The 17,973-nt window shown below is 38.0% G+C and overlaps 1 long non-coding RNA gene across 1 annotated transcript; it reads left to right on the top strand.

Annotated features, from left to right (window-relative positions):
* The first annotated feature begins 7,356 nt into the window (after positions 1–7,356).
* LOC130593644 (uncharacterized) lies at positions 7,357–17,487 on the top strand. The gene is made up of 2 exons (XR_008970846.1): positions 7,357–7,457; positions 17,070–17,487. It is a non-coding gene; the product is annotated as an uncharacterized LOC130593644 (long non-coding RNA).
* The last annotated feature ends 486 nt before the right edge of the window (positions 17,488–17,973 follow it).

Genomic DNA, 17,973 nt, shown 5'->3' with positions numbered 1-17,973 from the left:
CATGTATGCCGCATTAAACCAGAATGCAAAACAGTAGGGGCATGGATGAGTTTCACAGTGTGAACAGCAAAAAGAGGTTATAATCTGAGGACATTATGCAGCAAGGGGTTTCAGGTTTTCTTGTGAGAGAAGGTTGTGTTCACTGTTTTCTGTATCAATCTTTCATGCACTGCTAATAGGTTGGAGAAGGTGCCAATCTGAGCCCTTTTTGACTGATCTGCAAAGCAGCAGCTAAAATATGCTGAATCCCTTTTGCGTAATACTGAGAATCCAAGGGAAGATATACAACTTCTCAGGAACTGCTGTGCAGAGTTGCTTTGGAGAGCCAGGAGTGTGAGAGTCCATTGTGATTCCAAACTTAAGATTTTTATCTGATAGCTGAAGTACACCAGCAAACTTCTGTCTCATCAGTGTACAGTAGGAACTGTCAATGTTTTCTGTAAGCATTGTTCGGCATAGTCCCCAAACCATTTCCCTTTATAATATATTAACTTAAATGTGCATAGTGCACGCTTAAAAGCAAAAGGAAGCGGGATAAAAAAATAAAAAATAATAGTATTTCAAAGAAAATTAGTAAAATCCCTTTAAACATTTTCCAAGCCATTTAGTATCACTCAAAGTGGTGAATATTAGGAAATATATGCATGCAGCAGCACACACACACTGCATGTGTCCATATAACCCTTATTTCATTTGAAAGGTCAACAGATAGTTTTATGCTTTTAAAAGGTGCAACATATATTATAAGCATATATATTTAGGTTCTTTACATGTCCTATATGCTTGCTTCAAAGTTCTTTAGTTTTTATGTATTGCCAAATACACATTGCATCACTAAAGTAAATACCAGTTTTACCTGTCCCTTCTTTGTCAGAGGAGAAACTGGACTTGTGAGTAGTTCTGTATAAGCTCAGATTCTACCTGTTTGTTGATAAGGTACAATAGCCAATTTCAAAACTGGGACACTTAAAAAAACATGTCTTGCTTTCATGACCAGTGCCAGATAAATAGATTCAGCATTTTCTCAAAATACTTCATTTTAGATTGTGTTGACACTTTGCAAATTGTTTTTTTTTTTGTTGGAATATGCAACTTTTTTCAAGATCCTCAGAGTCAGTGAGTGATAATCCTTCTCTTTCTTACTTTATTATGAAAAAATATCCTTTAGCTGAGTAATCGACATCTGCTTCCTCTCAACTGGTGCTTATTTTGATTAAAAGTATGTTTCAATGACAGTTCAAGAACTAAAACTAAACTTCTATAACTCAGGTGGTTCAGAGAAGTGAAGATTGTTACTTTTTGCCATGAAATAAGGAAGACTTTGTTTTAGTAGTTTTGGGTTGTTTTGTTTTTTTTTTTTTACTCAAGTATTTCATTCTTTGATTTAATCTGAGCACCAATAAAATACATAATCATGGAACTTGTCACCAGCCCAGGTGATAACTCAAATGAAAAATGGATGAACCAATCGCACCCAAGACAAACCATTCCAATGCCTGAATCCTTCCATCATTATCCTCAGTTTACATGTCAGACCACAGGACTGTAGAAGGCGTTCTAGGTCTTCAGAGCTGGTTCTCTAGAAGTTATATTTTCTTGTTCCTTCAACAGAAAAAAAAAAAAAAAAGAAAAAGATATATGAAACTGAGGGATGGTCCAAAGTATGTTTCCCCCCCAAACAGACAAAGAGAGGCCAAAACTACTCTAGACACTGAAAAATAATTTTTTTTGTCCATCACAGTCTTTATCATAAGTTCCTGTAAGTTCAAGGGGTTTGTGACGTTATATCAGATTTTGTGTCTGAATCAAGAATAAGTCTTTGAATTTGGAGTGTATTAGAAAGCCATGGCAATGAAGCATCTTCAGCTGTAGGAAACTAATCTGATTCATCATGTCTAATATTAATTTCTAAAGTGTAATAATTTCTGCATAAGCTGGCTATGTAGACATCCTTCACAGGCAACAGAAAAAAATAATCATTTCTAGAACACAGTTTGCTTTCTTTTAAAATAACCATTTCAAACAGAACTGGGAAACAGTGCCCTAAAGATTTACTTTTCCCTCTGATACATGTACCCTGGAGCAACTAGTTCAGATTTGGATGCCTAATTTTTAAAGGGCTGAATCAGATGAAAAACACCCACCCCAGACCTTGTACGCAAGATAAGGTCAACTTGAACAAAGCTATTCCCTTTCGTGTTGCTACTTTAGTATTTTAACAACAGTAGACTGGTGGGCCATTTAACTTTCAGAACCATTATGTCTCATGTTTGCTAACAAAACAGAAAGCAATTCTATGTCCTGATCAATTCCTAGTGACACATTTTTCTTCCAATGCATTCAGTAGTCTATTCAACAAAACATTGAAAATCAACTGTAAGCAAACCCTATCATTTCTTCCTGTTCACCAATGCACTTGGTCATAAAATCATAGAATTATAGAATAATGAAATAATTTAGGTTGGAAAAGACTCTTACAATCATTGAGTCCAACTATAAACCTTACATTGCCAAGTCCACCACTAAACTGTGTTCCTAAGTGCCACATCTACTGGCACCAGGGATGGTGACTCTACCGCTTCCCTGGTCATCCTGTTCCAATCTTAAAAGCCCTTTCAGGGAAGAATTTTTTGCTAATATCCAACCTCAGCCTACCATGGCATGACTTGAGGCTGTTTCCTCTCATCCTATCACTTGTTACCTCGGAAGAGACTGACACTCACCTCACCACAGCCTCCTTTCCTGTACTTCTAGAGGGCGATATGGTCTTCCCTGAGCCTCCCTTTCTCCAGACTAAACAATCCCAGTTCCCTCCTTGTAAGCCTTGTGCTCTAGACCTTTACACCAGATTCAATGCTCTTCTTTGGATGTGCTCCAGAACGAGAGTCATGAAGGTGATGTTAAGGATGTGCTGAGTTCCATACTGAATTAGAGATGCAGGCTTCTGGCATAATAAAAGTCTATTGCAATCTACCTATTCAGTGACTTGAAGTTTCAACAGGTGAACACAGATGTCCCTGGTAAAAATCAATCAGGAAACCTACTACACTTCTGAAATCTCCAGATACACTGGAGTTGTTCTGCCACACAAATGTTCTAATGAGACCGAACACAGTCCCCATTAAAAGATTCTTGTGAACTTTCATGGGATTGAGATTAGGCCTGGATTTCTAAGGTCATAAATCAGTTCAAAGAATCTTGCAGAAGTTTAATGGCATTGTCTAATTGGAGAGGAGAGGAGAAAAGAGGAGAAGAAAGGAGAGGTGAGGAGAGATATCTTCACCCAACAGAATGTGCATCCTCTACTATCCTGCATATTCATACATTGCAGGAGATGTGTCATGCACAATAATGAATCATCAAGAAGCCCTTTTTTTCTGATAATGATAGCAAGTATCCCAGAGTATAAAGAAGACCAACCAGTTAAAAGGTAATTGAAGGAAGAGTTTCATTGCATAGTCACCTCCATTGCAAAATTAATACACTGATCCATTAATAAAAAAAAAACAGAATATTCCTTTTTATAACATAAATGTATTAAATTAATTGTGAGTAAAGAAATTAGAATAAAATAATAAAATAATGGATAATATGAGCAAGTAAATGAAAAACATTCAATCTTACTACACAATAGCTTGTTACCTTTGGAGAAACAAAGCCCATTAACAGTTACCCTGCAAAGTACCTCATCAACATAACATAGCATTCATTAAATCATATTTCTTCAATTCTTTTTTTCTGATGATAACATAGGCTGCTGAGTCAGGGCATGCCTTTTTTCCCAAATCTATGAAGTCTCACAACTGCCAGTATCAGCTGCCAACTCCCTTTATTCATGTTTAATTCTTCCAGTCCTTACACTGCTTAGGACAGACAGAAGGTTTTGTCCTCTAAAAGATTAATTTTTTGCTCTTATAGCATTGCATCTTAAAAACACAGTGTATCAGAAATAAATAAACAGAAAAGATATCTCCAACTTTTGATTGAAAATACCCCCATGTTAGGGACTTTTTGAGTCATTGAGTTTAGTTTCACCAGCTAACCGAATCTATTTTGCTGATGCAAAACCTTGTGAGAATGATGCAATAACAGAACAGTCACGTAATAGTCAGTTTCAGAAATTAAAAATGCAGACTTCTTAATCCCTAAATTTCAAAACTATATAATATCCCTGAGTTTCAGTTTTGCATGTGTTGTGGACTTCAGTTAATCCTGTGGTGACACAGTGAGAACTCTGTCCCCTTTTCACTGAGTAAGGGGAGCAAAATGTAAAGATCTGATTAAGATAAAAAAGGCTTCTGATGTCTCTGAAAATAAAATATATTCTTCTCTTTGCCAGTTTTGAATACAATTATTCCTATTATTTTTACTTCAACAATGCCTTGGGGTCCCAAATGAGATCAGATCCCCTTTGCAAATACAGTGGGAAAGTTCTTGTCTCAAAAATTTTACAGCCTATATTGGCCACACAGACAAAGGATGAAGATAGGAACAGAAGCACTGTGGTATGCTCAGAGATATACAACAGGCCGCAGCAGATTTGCCAGCAGATTTAAGGTTTTTGACCCTGTATTCACAACCTTGACCAGGTTGGTTCAAGAATAATGTTCTCTCACAGTGTGCTTCAAAAGGACATGGCAGTGTAATGCTGAGATTTAATGTGACCCATGCCTCTGGTGAGAGCCCATATTCATACACATGAGCAACATAAGCTCCACATGGTCATAGGCATATTCAATTTAGGAAAAAAGTAAAACAATATTACACACTTTATAATTTTAGCATTCAGCCCTTACAGCTTATTTATAAACTACTGCTGAATCTCTAAATGACACTTGGAGCTCAGAGTACCAGCAGCAAGCAGAGATTTGCTTGCCAATATAGCCAATTGATTCCTAAGGGGTTCTCTTTGAACACTGTGTAAGTCAGCCCTGTTATGTGGCAAAAAAGCTTGCATATTTACTTACAAATGTAATTCTCTAAGTCCACACTTGATCAGAATGCAGTTCCAAGAGATCATAATTTTTTTCTGCCCGATATGCAAGTCCTCTTATAAAGACCCACCTATGTGTGGTGATTCTTTGTTCTTCATAAAACGCAAGACAGTAAGATACAAAGGATGACAGATTTTTCAAATTTTGTACTAAAAGTGCATTATACAATATTAAGGACCAAACTGTGACACTCATCTCATACTGGGGCCTACTGCTTTACTGCACAAATCCTCAAGTTAAATTCAGTAGTTTTTTTGAATATGACTTTATATGAAGAAAATGCATTACAACTTGGTAGTAAATTTAGAGCTGTGCTTTGCAATTAGTGTTATCCTTTCCAATTTAGGAAAACTGAAAAGATGCATTTCTGCAAAGTGTTTGTGGTACAAGTTGCTTTAAGGGTGAACCCTATAAAGTTCTAAGAAAGAACCAAAGAAAGGATTTGCAGGCTGAGAAAATAACAAGTCCACTTGATCTCACTTGTAGCAAATAGAGTCAAAGCTGAAAAGGTAAATTAAATAGGGTGGCATACTTTGGAAGCAAAGCTTTTTTCATTCACCTCTTTAGATTATTTGACTTAATAAGGTGTCTTTCTTAGCCAGAAAAAAATTATTAGAGTTCATCAAGGAAGTCCCAAAATAATTCCAAATCCTGAAACAGGGAAAGGCACATCTCTGTGCCTAAGCTGTACACTGTCAGCGCCCACTGGTTCTGGGAGGTGCTCAGAATCAGGAAAAAGATAATCATCACCTCGCACAAATGGGACCTTTTTCACTGGAATGCTGAAGCTTGCTTTCAAGGAGTCAGACTCTCCACACAGATTATTCCCTGAATACAGCCTACAGCTTCATCTAGAACTGGTTATTCCAAACTCAGCACTCAGCCTCCCTTTTTATTATTTCCCCTAAGTACTCCTGTGTACTTTTCCCAGACTAAACAAGCAACCCTGACCTGCAGCCACTTAATCTCACACAAACAATTAACTTAAAGCATGTGTTCTAACACGAATTCTGGCTCCACAACAACCTAACATTCCTATGGGAAGCAACCCAAATTAATAACAGCCTTCACTCTGCAATACCTGAAATGCCCTCTCTTAAAAGAGAGAGATAAGAACACCTTTTTTTTTTTTTTTCTTTTCTTTGGACTAAAATAATTGATTTTTTGCCTAAGATGGTCTCCCACCAAACACTTACGATACACACTGTAATGAATACAGCCAACATCTATGTTCCTGTATCACATCACTGTTTTCCCTAAGAAAATATGAGAGTTAAAGCACTAATCTGATTTTCAATATAATAACCCATTTTTACATGCTCTCACTAGTCAGTACTTTGGACGCTGTCCAAAAAAGATGTAAATTTGCTGGGTTTGTTTCCCCCCATGTCCTTGAAAGTTTGAGTTAATCCTTTTGCCACTTCAAATCTTATCAAAGTAGAGGAAAAAAAACATGCATTTGTTCTCATAATTTTGAAAACTATTTCAAAATTATTTTGTTCCTCTAAATGTCTGCTGACCTAATCAGATCAGTGGTGTCTCCCATGAGATGAGCAAAAAGCCAATATCTGCACATCTCTGTGGTGCCAAAACTTCCTGAGACAGATCTTTTTCTGAGAACTTCTGGTTGCACTTGAACTTACAGTTCGATTTGAAGCCCAAAAACTTCACAGGGGCATTGGTGCTAGAGAAAACATGTCCTTTCCACTTCCCCACTGTAAGCTATAAACCCTTTTACTTCATTAAAACATTAAAAAACTACAGATGTGATGCAGTCCTCTGCTTTCAGCTGTCTTCAAATCTGTTTGTGCGGCATCAGCACTTTCTTATTCCACATTTCTTCTAAAAAATAGAATGTCCTTTGCACTCACCACAGGCAAATTCTGATTTGTACCATGCTACTGTCTCTCTTAATAAAGACTAGAAATGACCCAGGATAGAGCAGTAAGAATGGGCAATTTGCCATTTCCTCATAGAACTATGTTCTTGCTCTTTCATTTCAGCTACTACCCATGAAACTCTTGCTTTCTGTCTGTCAAGGTGAGGAGTGCTTAAGATCTCAAGACACGATTAGGTTAGATTATTCTGCTGATTTCAAACCCCACCATATCCACATAACATGCACTCCAATGATCCCCCACAAATGGTATTCACTCTTATTTGTAAGACAAGTGAAAAGAACTGAAAAAGCACCTTGGGGTTCCTGCTAGGTGCTTGGCCACACACATGCTTCCTTTCCTGCAGAAGGCACCATTTGCAATTCTACAATGCCTCATCCATGATGTAAAATGGTGGCATAAGTTCTCATTCCTTAGGCAGAGGTAGTCAAGCACTAGGTGTAGGGGAGGGAATTTGGCAGGAGTCTCATTACTTGTAGCTGGACCTTTTTCCCAAGGCCACAATCTACACAGGAAAGAGCTGGCTTGTGAATCAAGATCTCCTTGCTCAGGGTACACAACACAGGTAATGGAGACTTTAACGCTGTGCATCAAGATGGTTTAAAATGAGATGGTTTGCATCACAGAATAGATGAGAAAAATGACATTTACTCTTCAGTTCCTTGTTCAGAATTATTCAGGTAAAATCCAGTAAACATCAGGGGAGCTCCAGGAGGCAAAATTTTCCAACTTGGCCTTTTGTTTTAAATGCTTCTGCTACAAGGTTACAATAAAAATGTAAAAACTAAGACTCCTTTGGTGATGTTAATTCAGCTGCCTGAACTTCTAGAATATTTTTCCCTCAGTTTCAAATGTCCCACTATACATACTCCACAAAATACAGTGCAGTTCTATACACCAACTAAATACTGCTTTGCCAGCCTTTGCTTTCATGCCTCCTAATGCCTTTAATTTACCTATACAACCTGAAGTTCACATTCCCATACATGTATAGCAACTTTTTAAATTCAACGTATTAAAATCCTGCTCCAGGCTTCTCCTGTGATCATCCTCTTCCCATTTATCTTTCAGACAGCAATAAAAATATGTAAATATTAAGCCACAAAAACTGTATTACTGTAATGTTAAGGATGTGACTAACACCCACAAAATGCCAGAGGTTTCAAAGTCAAGGCTGCATGTTGAGCTTGACTCTTTCAACACTCATGTTAAGTAAAATTCAATTAAAAAAGCTCTGATGAGCTGCAGATAAGATTATTTTACTACCACTACTACATGTAATAGTTGAATTATGTGAGTGCTTGCAACCTTAGCAGTGTCCATGCAGCATGGGCTAGAACCACAGTTTCATCCGAAATGAATACAGCCTAGGTTCGGGGAAAGCTGAAAAAAATGAATAAATAGCTGCCACCCCACCTCTTTCTATATGATTCTGTGACTACTGGGCACAAGGGTCAGCCTCCTGGCACAGCAGAAAACAGCTTAAGGCTGTTCTGATTTATACTAGTTGTTAAAAGACCCAAGAAAACAGAAGTGGGTAGGTGAAAGCTAGCAATATATTTTTACGAATTGAAGCTCTGCACCACAAGATGCTATTCACAGGACTTGAGAACAGCGATGATTAAACATACAGGATAGATTAATGAGCAAAATTCCCTGATATCTGTGGTGAAAGAGCTTTAGGTACAGGTAATGAGAAGAGATTAGAAGAACCTGGACTATTCTACATGAAAAAGACTTAGGACTTGTACATCTGAGAATACATTTCGACTCATGCAAAGTAAGCCCAAATAAAGAAGATCACAATTCTAGTAAGTATGTGATTAAGTGCAATACTCTTTTCACAGCTATCTTAAATGCTTTACAATATTAACTGATTAAGCCTCCCACAGAACATTTGCAAGTATGTATCTGTAGTTTACAAATACAGTTTTATGTGGCTTGCCCAAGGTTGCAAAACTAGACTGGTGAAATCAAATGCTTTGTCCCAGGCAGTGCTCAGCAAACCCTTGCTGCTTAGATTGGTTGAAATTGGATGTGAAATTCTGTCATTCTCATTTGTACTTTGAGCCATCCCCAATCCCCTTTGTGGAAAACAAAAAGATTGCATAAAGAATGATATATAAAGAGCTTTCTAGAAGCAAACTAAATGAGAATTTTGCCAACATTTGAAGGTAGGATGATAATTAAAACCTGACTGTCCAAAATGTGTTACTGATCCAGCAGCCCTATTGATTTGTGTTCAGGTTTAAGTAGGTAAGCAACCTTCTTCTCAATAAATATGAGTTTTATTTTTCCTAAGTGGCATATAGGTAGATTGAAAAACACACTTCCTTTTTCCCTGAAAAAGGGAAACTGTAGTCATAACTGTAGTCATAACAGAAAAATTGCTAAAAATATCTGTAGATAATTAAAAACATAGAGTTAGTGAAAATACATTATTTCATTTACTATTAAAGAAATTACCGATATACAAGTTTAGCACTTATGTATTGTTTACAATTTACTACAAACTGTCCTCTTTATTGGAGAGAAAGCTTTGCAGAATCAAGCTGAAGATAATAATTTATTGCTTTTTATCAACCGTCTTTGAAAATCAGGCCCCAAAGTCCTAATTAACTGACATTAGCGGTTTCGTACCTCTTAGAGCAAACAGTATCGGATGTGAATTACAAATGGGTATATCTCTGCCCCAAACCTGTGTTCGATCTCTGATAAAAAGTGTAGTTGCAAAGAAAATATTAATTAAAGTAAGGTGCTTTGTTTATATAGTTCTCTCGCTCTATGTGTACTTAGTGAGAAACAGATTTTTTTTAATCCAAAGGCAGAAGTAAATTAGCAAAAAAGCACAGGAAAGTGTATTTCAAGTAGGATTATTATCCCTCTTTTCTTTTTCTATGTTACTTTTGATATTTAAACTATAGAAGCACTTTCATCATAAAGGAAAACTGAACAATGACATGAGAACAAAATAATTAATTCAAAGCAACCACATGGAAGTCTGTGCCTAGTAGTCAGGAAATTGTAGGTACTAGTATTTTCTGCTGTCGGATACAGAAAGTAGCTACATATTCTTGAAAACTGCTTTACCTACAGGGGGAAAAGAGGCATTGACACAGATTAGTCCCCAGATAATAGGGTGCTCCTCCATTTTCTGCTACCCTTCCGTTGCCTAAGAATCTATTAGCTGGACCCAATTTCCTAGCAGGGAAGGACAGAGAAATTATACATAGGCTTTATTTATCTATTTGTGATTTGTTTATTTATTTTTACACTGCCTTATTTTCACCGGCAAACTGGCATGCACATTCTGATTTTGATAGGGAATTAGCATTTAAATGTGGAGACATAAATGTAGTGGCAACCAGATATGGATTGGTAGCTGTGTAATCACTCATCTCAGCAAAGGAAATTACAAGAGAACTTCTGCTATCAACACTCAGATGCTACAGCTATAGGCCTGTAAGGTATACTAAACAGAAGACTTCATCAGTTACAAAACAGAGAGTGTTCATTTGCCTTGAAATATAAACAAGACACATGAGAAGGAGGAGCCAGTTTGCAATGACTTCTTTTAAATTCCTTCTCCAACGATTCCACACAATGTACAATTACTGGCATTGTAGCAGCTTAATCTTGTCTGTTCTCAAACCACAATAAATATCTTGGTCATAACCTTAATGAAGTACATAGTTCTGATTTTGATCTTACATTAACTTTTCACAAGTCAGGAGTTCCTCTTGATTTAAGCTAGTATGCAAAGAGATCAGAGTCAGACGTATATCTAGAAAACAACTATAGATCTCTCTGGGCATAATTCAAAGACAACACAGGTTGTATGTTGGTTTTGTTGTTTGTTGTTTGTTTTTTTTTTTCTTCTGGCAACCATTGTGGTCTCCTTCATAGAAGGTTGCGAGAGGACATGCATTCAGACATGCTGGAATGTAGTCTAATCTCCTCATTTTGATCTTTAGAAAATAAAGATGTCTTTATTTACTTTTCTTTTTTACACACATTGTCTTTCAATATATAAATACTTTAAAAGGAGGAGAGAAAGGCTGGAAATTGACAAAAAAAAAAAAGAAGACACTGCTTTAATTGTCTAATCAGGTCAACCTTTGGGAGAACAACACTAACCTTTGGACACATGCCAACAACTGCCATTTAGGTATTTACATCTGTTTATCCTCTCAGTCAAATGTCTTTTGTCTTAGGTTTGACATGGGAGTACAAATGTTCTGACCCTTACAAGCGGTTCTCAAACACTGGATAAAAGACTTCTTTTCCCCTTTTCTAAAAGGATGAACACATACTTTTACTCTCCCTTATTCCTCTTTACCAGTTATATGCTTCTGAGGCAGTTGTTGACACGACCTGCATAATTCAGTTTATGTGTGTGACTAGAATTTCTCAAAGACTCTACTGGACTTTGCAGCTAGCCTAAGTTAACCCTCTACAACTCGGTCACAATTCTTTAACATATGCTTTTACTTTGCAAATCATACCATCATGTTACCATTGCCGAATATAATGTGCAAAACTTTTAGGATTTGGGGGAGGATTGGTTGTAAGACCTAGAAGTCTATCTATCTGGAGACAAATTCCATTGAAGTATGCATGACTGGCTTTCTTATAAAAAATAAAAACAACAGAAAAATCACTTGTTCAGTGTGCATGGTTTTTCATGTCCATATGCTATTCAACAGATAGTGAAGGCAGTAAAAAATAATTATCGGAAATGGCAACCTTTGCAATTCCTCTCTTCCCTGGCATGAAAACTGGATTTTTTCCTCAATAGGGACACCACCTTGCCACTAATAAAGCCATCATTTAAGTACGTAAATAATCATAGCTCTATTGTGGTTTTAAAGAACTCGGTGAATATCATGTTTCAGCAATCACTGAATGTTTTCTTCAGGTCTGGTATGAAACACAGCAATAAAGTTATCTCTCAGCTTTATAGAACCCAAGCTATTTGATGGTGTCTCTCTAAGATCAAATGGAAATTAAAATCTGCGGAGGAAGTTCAAATGAAGCTTCCAGCTAGAACTGCAACATAAAAAGTTCCAAGTTAATTGATAAACTTCAGGCAGAGAAAGAAGCCTCTAGGCTTGGCTTGGCTGTTCTCTCAATCTACAGCAAACTCAAATACTTCTCAGCTTTAATCATGTGTGTAGTTGGAAAGAGAACCAGGAGGTCTCCCTGAGCTCTGCACCTTTCCTGGCTGCCTACACAGACTGATAAACAGAAACTTTGACAAGGATTTTGTGGCTACCCGCCACGGCCAGTAATCCTCACTTTTGTGTCTGGAGGAAAGAAACAAACTCTTATCACTGGTAAAACCAATTAACATTTTTACAAAATTTGTCAAAATTTTCACAAAAAAAAAGCTGCTGTCATTTGTTTCATCACTTTCATAAAGAATAATACTCAGACCTAAGCCAATCATGGAAAATTATTCTTGAATAAGGATTTTTTAAAATCAGGAGACTGGAGGATACAGTCCACAGGACAGTAAACCTCCTTTCTCAGAGAACAGGAGCTGAGTCAGAATTCATAGCATGAAACTTAGCTGGTAGGCTCTGCTTCTTTTCCTTTTCAAGTGCTGGAAATGTGATTTATTACAACAATTAGTTCTGATCATTTTCAATCTCTCCTAGCTTCAATATTGATATTTCCCTTCAGGTTGAAGATGGCAGCCACAAGCATTGGCTGGCCAAAACTCCTAAAGCTGGTGTCATTGTGAAACATTGTGAAAACATTGGTTCTGAGTACAAGACCTTTAAGAGGGGGCATATGTTTTTCTGTGTGTCTGAAACAGTGCACGTGTAAAGAACAACATTACTGTTACTTATGTAAGTAAAATGGGTGTCTTCAGTATCTTTCACTGATAATATTTGCACTTAGAGAAAATAAAAGGGGCAGGTAGCAGGGTGTTCACCCTAAATGACCCAGTGCCCTAGAGTACCTTTGTGGTCCCAAATAACATGGAATTTTCATTTTCCTGTTTGAGAGTCATTCTCCTCACCAAGCCATTATGAAAACTACAGCTCTCTGAAGTCTAGGGCAATGTGCTGGAGTTTTGTTTGGGTTTTTTTATTTGAAGTTGTTGCCAGGAAAGGCAAGCTAATTGAAATGTGGAGTTGCTTCTGTCATTTAATAATTAGTAAGCACTCAGAAAATATATTATTCATTTCTTAAAACATAAATAATTAAGATGTAATAATGACACTTTTATAAATAACATTTCGTTCTCTGTGAACACTCTCCAGGATTTCCTTACATCCTAAACCTACACCTTGCTCCCAGCTAGTAAATGCCTTTTCTGCTGCATTCACTGAAAGCAAATGGGGTAAAGGGATCACAACTTCCTTCCCATTTAGATATCTGTGGGAACATCTTTAGGAGCTTTTCCCCCACCATGCCGAGAAAATTAGTCCTTTTTAAGCAGCCAGACTCTTAGGCATTCATATTATACAACCAGAATGGGTTTCAACCAGAATGCATCTGCAAGTGGGTTTTTTTAACATGTAAAAACATGTAAGCATCAAACAGTTATAATTTTGGGAACCCAAAGCTTACAGGCTAAGGAAATGAGTGAGTACTAAAAGTGGCAGGTCTATGTTTCCATTAAAGATTTTGTAGCTTGTTTGGCTTATTTTTAAGTGAATATTAAACGAAGATACAGCTAGGCAGAATTCCAGGAAAGCATGTTCTCTTATTTTACGATCAAAGAGCCCAGCCCTGCAGACAATAACTGCTGGATATAGTCCCAATGTGCTTCAATCTCCTCTCTCTCCTGCACCCATATAGGGCCTCTGGAGCTCAGTCTATGGTCCCTTTCACTCTGCAGTGGCAGCTTAAATATATACAGTGCTTCAGAGCAGTATAATAAAGCTACAGTATAAATTAAAATAATCCCAACCACTTTAATGAACTTATTCTTGCTTTATACTAGTTCAAATATAAGGAAATCAGGACTAGTTACTTTCTGGGAGTATTCATGGTTGTAAACCATTTGGAATTTATTCTCTTTTCTGATAGTATAAAGCTGACTTAAAGCCAATGCAAATGTAATTTACATTAAGAAACTTTGTCAGTCTTGTGTAAGCGCATATTAGCATAGATGGGAAGCATAAAAACTGCAAGTGCAAGCTTTACCATAGTATTGTCATGAATCAACAGCATAATTTTGTTAAGTTCTCTCATTCTTATATTAAAATAAATCTTCAGTACCTAAGCTGAAACAAGTAAAAGCAGTGGGTAGAATAGAGACTTGCCCACTTACCAAAGTCCCTGAAACTCTCCAGGGAAGTGTTGAAGAGCAACACTAGGGATCCGTAAAAACTGCCCCAGAAAAATGGGAAGATAACAAAACATGAGTACAGGCAACATTACAGGTCTCCTGCTGCAAGGTACAGAGGGCAAAGGAAAACTGATGAGAACATGTCCAGGTGGAACCAAGAGCGTTAAGGTTAGCAAAAACCAAAACCAGTGGATCAGATCATCATGGGTCTCAGCCACACTAATGCTTTGCAGAAAACAACAGAAGGAGGCAGTGGAAAAGTTTGCCAATAATCTGGCATATTAACTGAATGATGACTGCAGTCTTGGTGCAGTTCTGTCTAGCCCAACCAAATGGTTTCCTTCATTGATGCCAGCTACATTATCAAGTATATCAGTAACCATATCAGTTGTAACATGTACAGAATTGCTGAAATTAACAGAAACCCAGAGCTTGGAAAGAGTTAAAACACATTATTAGACACAGAGCCAAAATCAAAGGGCCTTCACCCGTCCTACGGGTGGTGCTATCTCAAAGTATAATCACACCCTGGGGTGGCATAATGCTTTTTATCAACTAACTTGACTATATTTGCGATGGGCAAGACAGGGACTTTTGTTTAGCATGCATTTAAATGCTGCCGAGCAAGAACTGCAGCTGTGACAACTGTTCAGTACAGATCTCAATTGGATAAAAAAAGAATGTAATAAATCAATGAATAAAAGGTGTGTGAAAACACGGACCCACAGGATCATAGACCCTCCTTGTCATAAAGAAATGCATGACACTGAAGGAAGGTAGGAACAGAGGAGAAAACAAACAAGAAGCATTGTAAGATTTGGCAATCTAGAACTTTTTACCTATTATTTTACATCTGTATAATTTCCCCAGCAGAAGTCTGAATTAACTGGTTGTCGTGGTTTAAACCCTAGCCAGACAGCCAGACAGCTTGTTCACTCACTCCCAGTGAGTGGTGCCGGGATGAGAGCAATCGAGGGCCACCCCCCCCCCCCTCCCCGGGGCTCTCCACTTCCCCGCTCCCGGCGGAATGGAGAGGAGGATCGAAAGAGTGCAACTCCCACGAGTTGAGACAAGAACAGTCCAGCAACCAATGTACAACACAAATCACCACTGCTACTACCAACTACAACAATGATAAGAGAAAATAACAAGGGAAGAGAATACAATACCACCGGCCAAGAAACGAGTCCCACTCAGAAGCCCGTGTCCTTCCGGGTAACTCCCTGTTACCCCCCACCCCAGGCATGATGTGCTGTGGTATGGAATACCTCTTGGGCTAGCCTGGGTCAGGCACCCCGTCTCTGCTTCCTCCCGGCTTCCCCTCCTCCCTGGCAGAGCATGAGCCTCACAAAGTCCTTGGTCAGGGTAAACATCACTTAGCAACAACCGAAAACATCGGTATCACCAGCACTGTTCCCAGGCTGGAAGTCAAAACACAGCACTGCACCAGCTACCACGAAGGAGAAACATGACTGCTACTGCTGAACCCAGGACACTGGTCTGCTAGTTAGCAATACAGGAAAATGCCAGCCATGACCAAGGTGCAGAAAAGAACATAGTTTATTTTCCTTTTATTCTGGTCTGATCTACAGTGACAAAAGAGAAATGAAACTTTGCATGGTTCCATGAGATGTACCTCTTGTTATCACTTATATTGACTTTACAGCAACGTCCAGATTCGAGCACCTAGAGCATCCCTACTAAGGATGTGCAGTAAGAGATGGCTAACAAGACCCAAACCCCCTCAACATGGTTGAAAAATTAAGCTGTGTGAAGAGTATTAGTGAAAAGTAACCCTTCTCTTTCTTTTGCCTTACAAAAAAAGATAAAGATAAGAGATCCAAAGCTCCTGCCATTGAACTAAAGGCTCTATATGCATAGAACCAAAAAAAAAGGACTTGAATTTTCACAGTGCATTGGCATACTGTGCAATTTAATGCCAGAATAGGTCAGTAAGTCAAATACCATAACTAGATTTTTTAAAGGGCTATATGTTTCATGACAACTAGCAACATTTGAAGCTATCTGAACTAAGATAATAAGGATAATCAAATCTCATGCTTCACTCTACAGGAGCTGAGAAAGAATTTTTCCTCCATGTGCTAAATGCACTTTTGGTAGGTCAATTTATTTCTTTGCAAAGAGGAAAGTTTCCTTTTGCCAGATATTTCCTGTGCTGAGAAGAACATACCAGCTTGCTGTGCCAGGTATGCCAAAAACTATTTAGAGGTCTGGCTCAGAAGGGAAATCCACTGTATGTGAATTTAAGCTAATACATTTTATCTTGCAAATGGGGCAGATGAAGAAAGCATACACAGTTGGTTACAGCAGGTCAGCTGACAGGCACTAATTTGTTGAACTGCTGTAATGTAATCATATCCCATACTGTGCCTGTATCCTGGGGAGGAGAGGGACAAATAGCTGATCGTGCTAAGATGCCATGAGGTAAAGCCAGTGTGGGTTTTTATCCACATCTTTTTGGATTTTCACAGACTGCCTACACTGTGCAAGCAAGTGCTTTTGTCAGTACTTTTTAACAGCAGGCTGCTGTGTAATTTTAGAGTCTTCTTGTTCTTCCTCTGCTTCTCCTTATAAACACATTCACACACAAACACACTTTTACAGAGATAAATCCTACATAGCCATATTTGTTTCTCAAGGCTGTCTAATGTGGAGAATATTAACACTCAGATGGAAATTATCCTTTGGGTGAATGCTCTGAGAGCATTGGAAATTGTTTACACACATGTCCACAACATCCACGGTTCCACAGACAGACACAGGTAGGTTGTAAGAGCAATCGGGCTACCATCTGTGTTTGGCAGAAGATTTCTAACCACTTTGCTGTTTTCTCTCTCTCGTCTCTCTTAGTGTGAAGAGACAGAGGAACCCATGGAGATTCGGTGAGAATTTAAACAGAACATACTGAAGGCTGCACTGTCAACTGTGGATGCAAAGCAGATGAAAAATGAGTACTGAAGCAGCAACTGAGCTATGGATTCAGAATTGATCTCTGAAGTGGCTAACACAGGCAGCAGCTATAAGGGCTCAGTTGGCCCTCCCTTGATCCCCCATGCCCAGCTCTACTTCTGTATGCAAGATTTTACTGTTCACAGCACCTGGTTGCTGTTGATACTAACTTGAACAGCTCTCTAAAGTACATGATGAAACAAGTCTTTGAATGAAGAATGTTGACTTCCTCTGCTTTCTGAAAATGCAGCCATTCTTTGTATTTACCTTTAAAATAGTGACAGCAAAATTTGGATTATAAAGAATGGTTGTTCTCTTCTTGATGTCTGTCATGTTAATATCATACACATGTTATCTCCCCTTTTCCTATAGCTTTGCAGGATCGATCTCCTTTGAGTAATTTGAAAGTGGGATATGCATATTTGAGCTTCTTTCTTCTACAAAAACTAAGGGCCTTGGACACAAATACAGTGTAGGCACCGGAATGATGATCTCTGTTACTCCAGAACTGAATGCAATACTCTTCCAACAAAGATATCTATAGAGCTATAGGAAGGAGAAGAGAGTAAGAGGGAGAACCTTATTTTCAATGTGGCTCTCTAGAGATGAACAAGTCTGCAAGTCAGGATATATGTGTTGGCTTCAAATAGTTTTATCTTGCACAGAAGAAACAATTGAAGGAAGAACTCTCCTATTTTCTTAATAGAGAATTTCTCTTCCACACTTCTGCCAGCAGCAGTGTAGCTCACTGTACACAAGTTAACATTACTGCATTATTTAGAAAATGTATGCAAATAAATGGTCT

The sequence above is a fragment of the Pezoporus wallicus genome, unplaced genomic scaffold (assembly GCF_028554395.1).
Source record: "Pezoporus wallicus isolate ANWC-B61680 ecotype Strahan unplaced genomic scaffold, APGP_CSIRO_Pwel_v1 contig_8218, whole genome shotgun sequence".
In the NCBI taxonomy this organism is placed as follows: Eukaryota; Metazoa; Chordata; class Aves; order Psittaciformes; family Psittacidae; genus Pezoporus; species Pezoporus wallicus.
The sequence above is the reverse complement of the archived record's forward strand: the minus strand, read 5'-3'. Positions and strand labels throughout refer to the sequence as shown.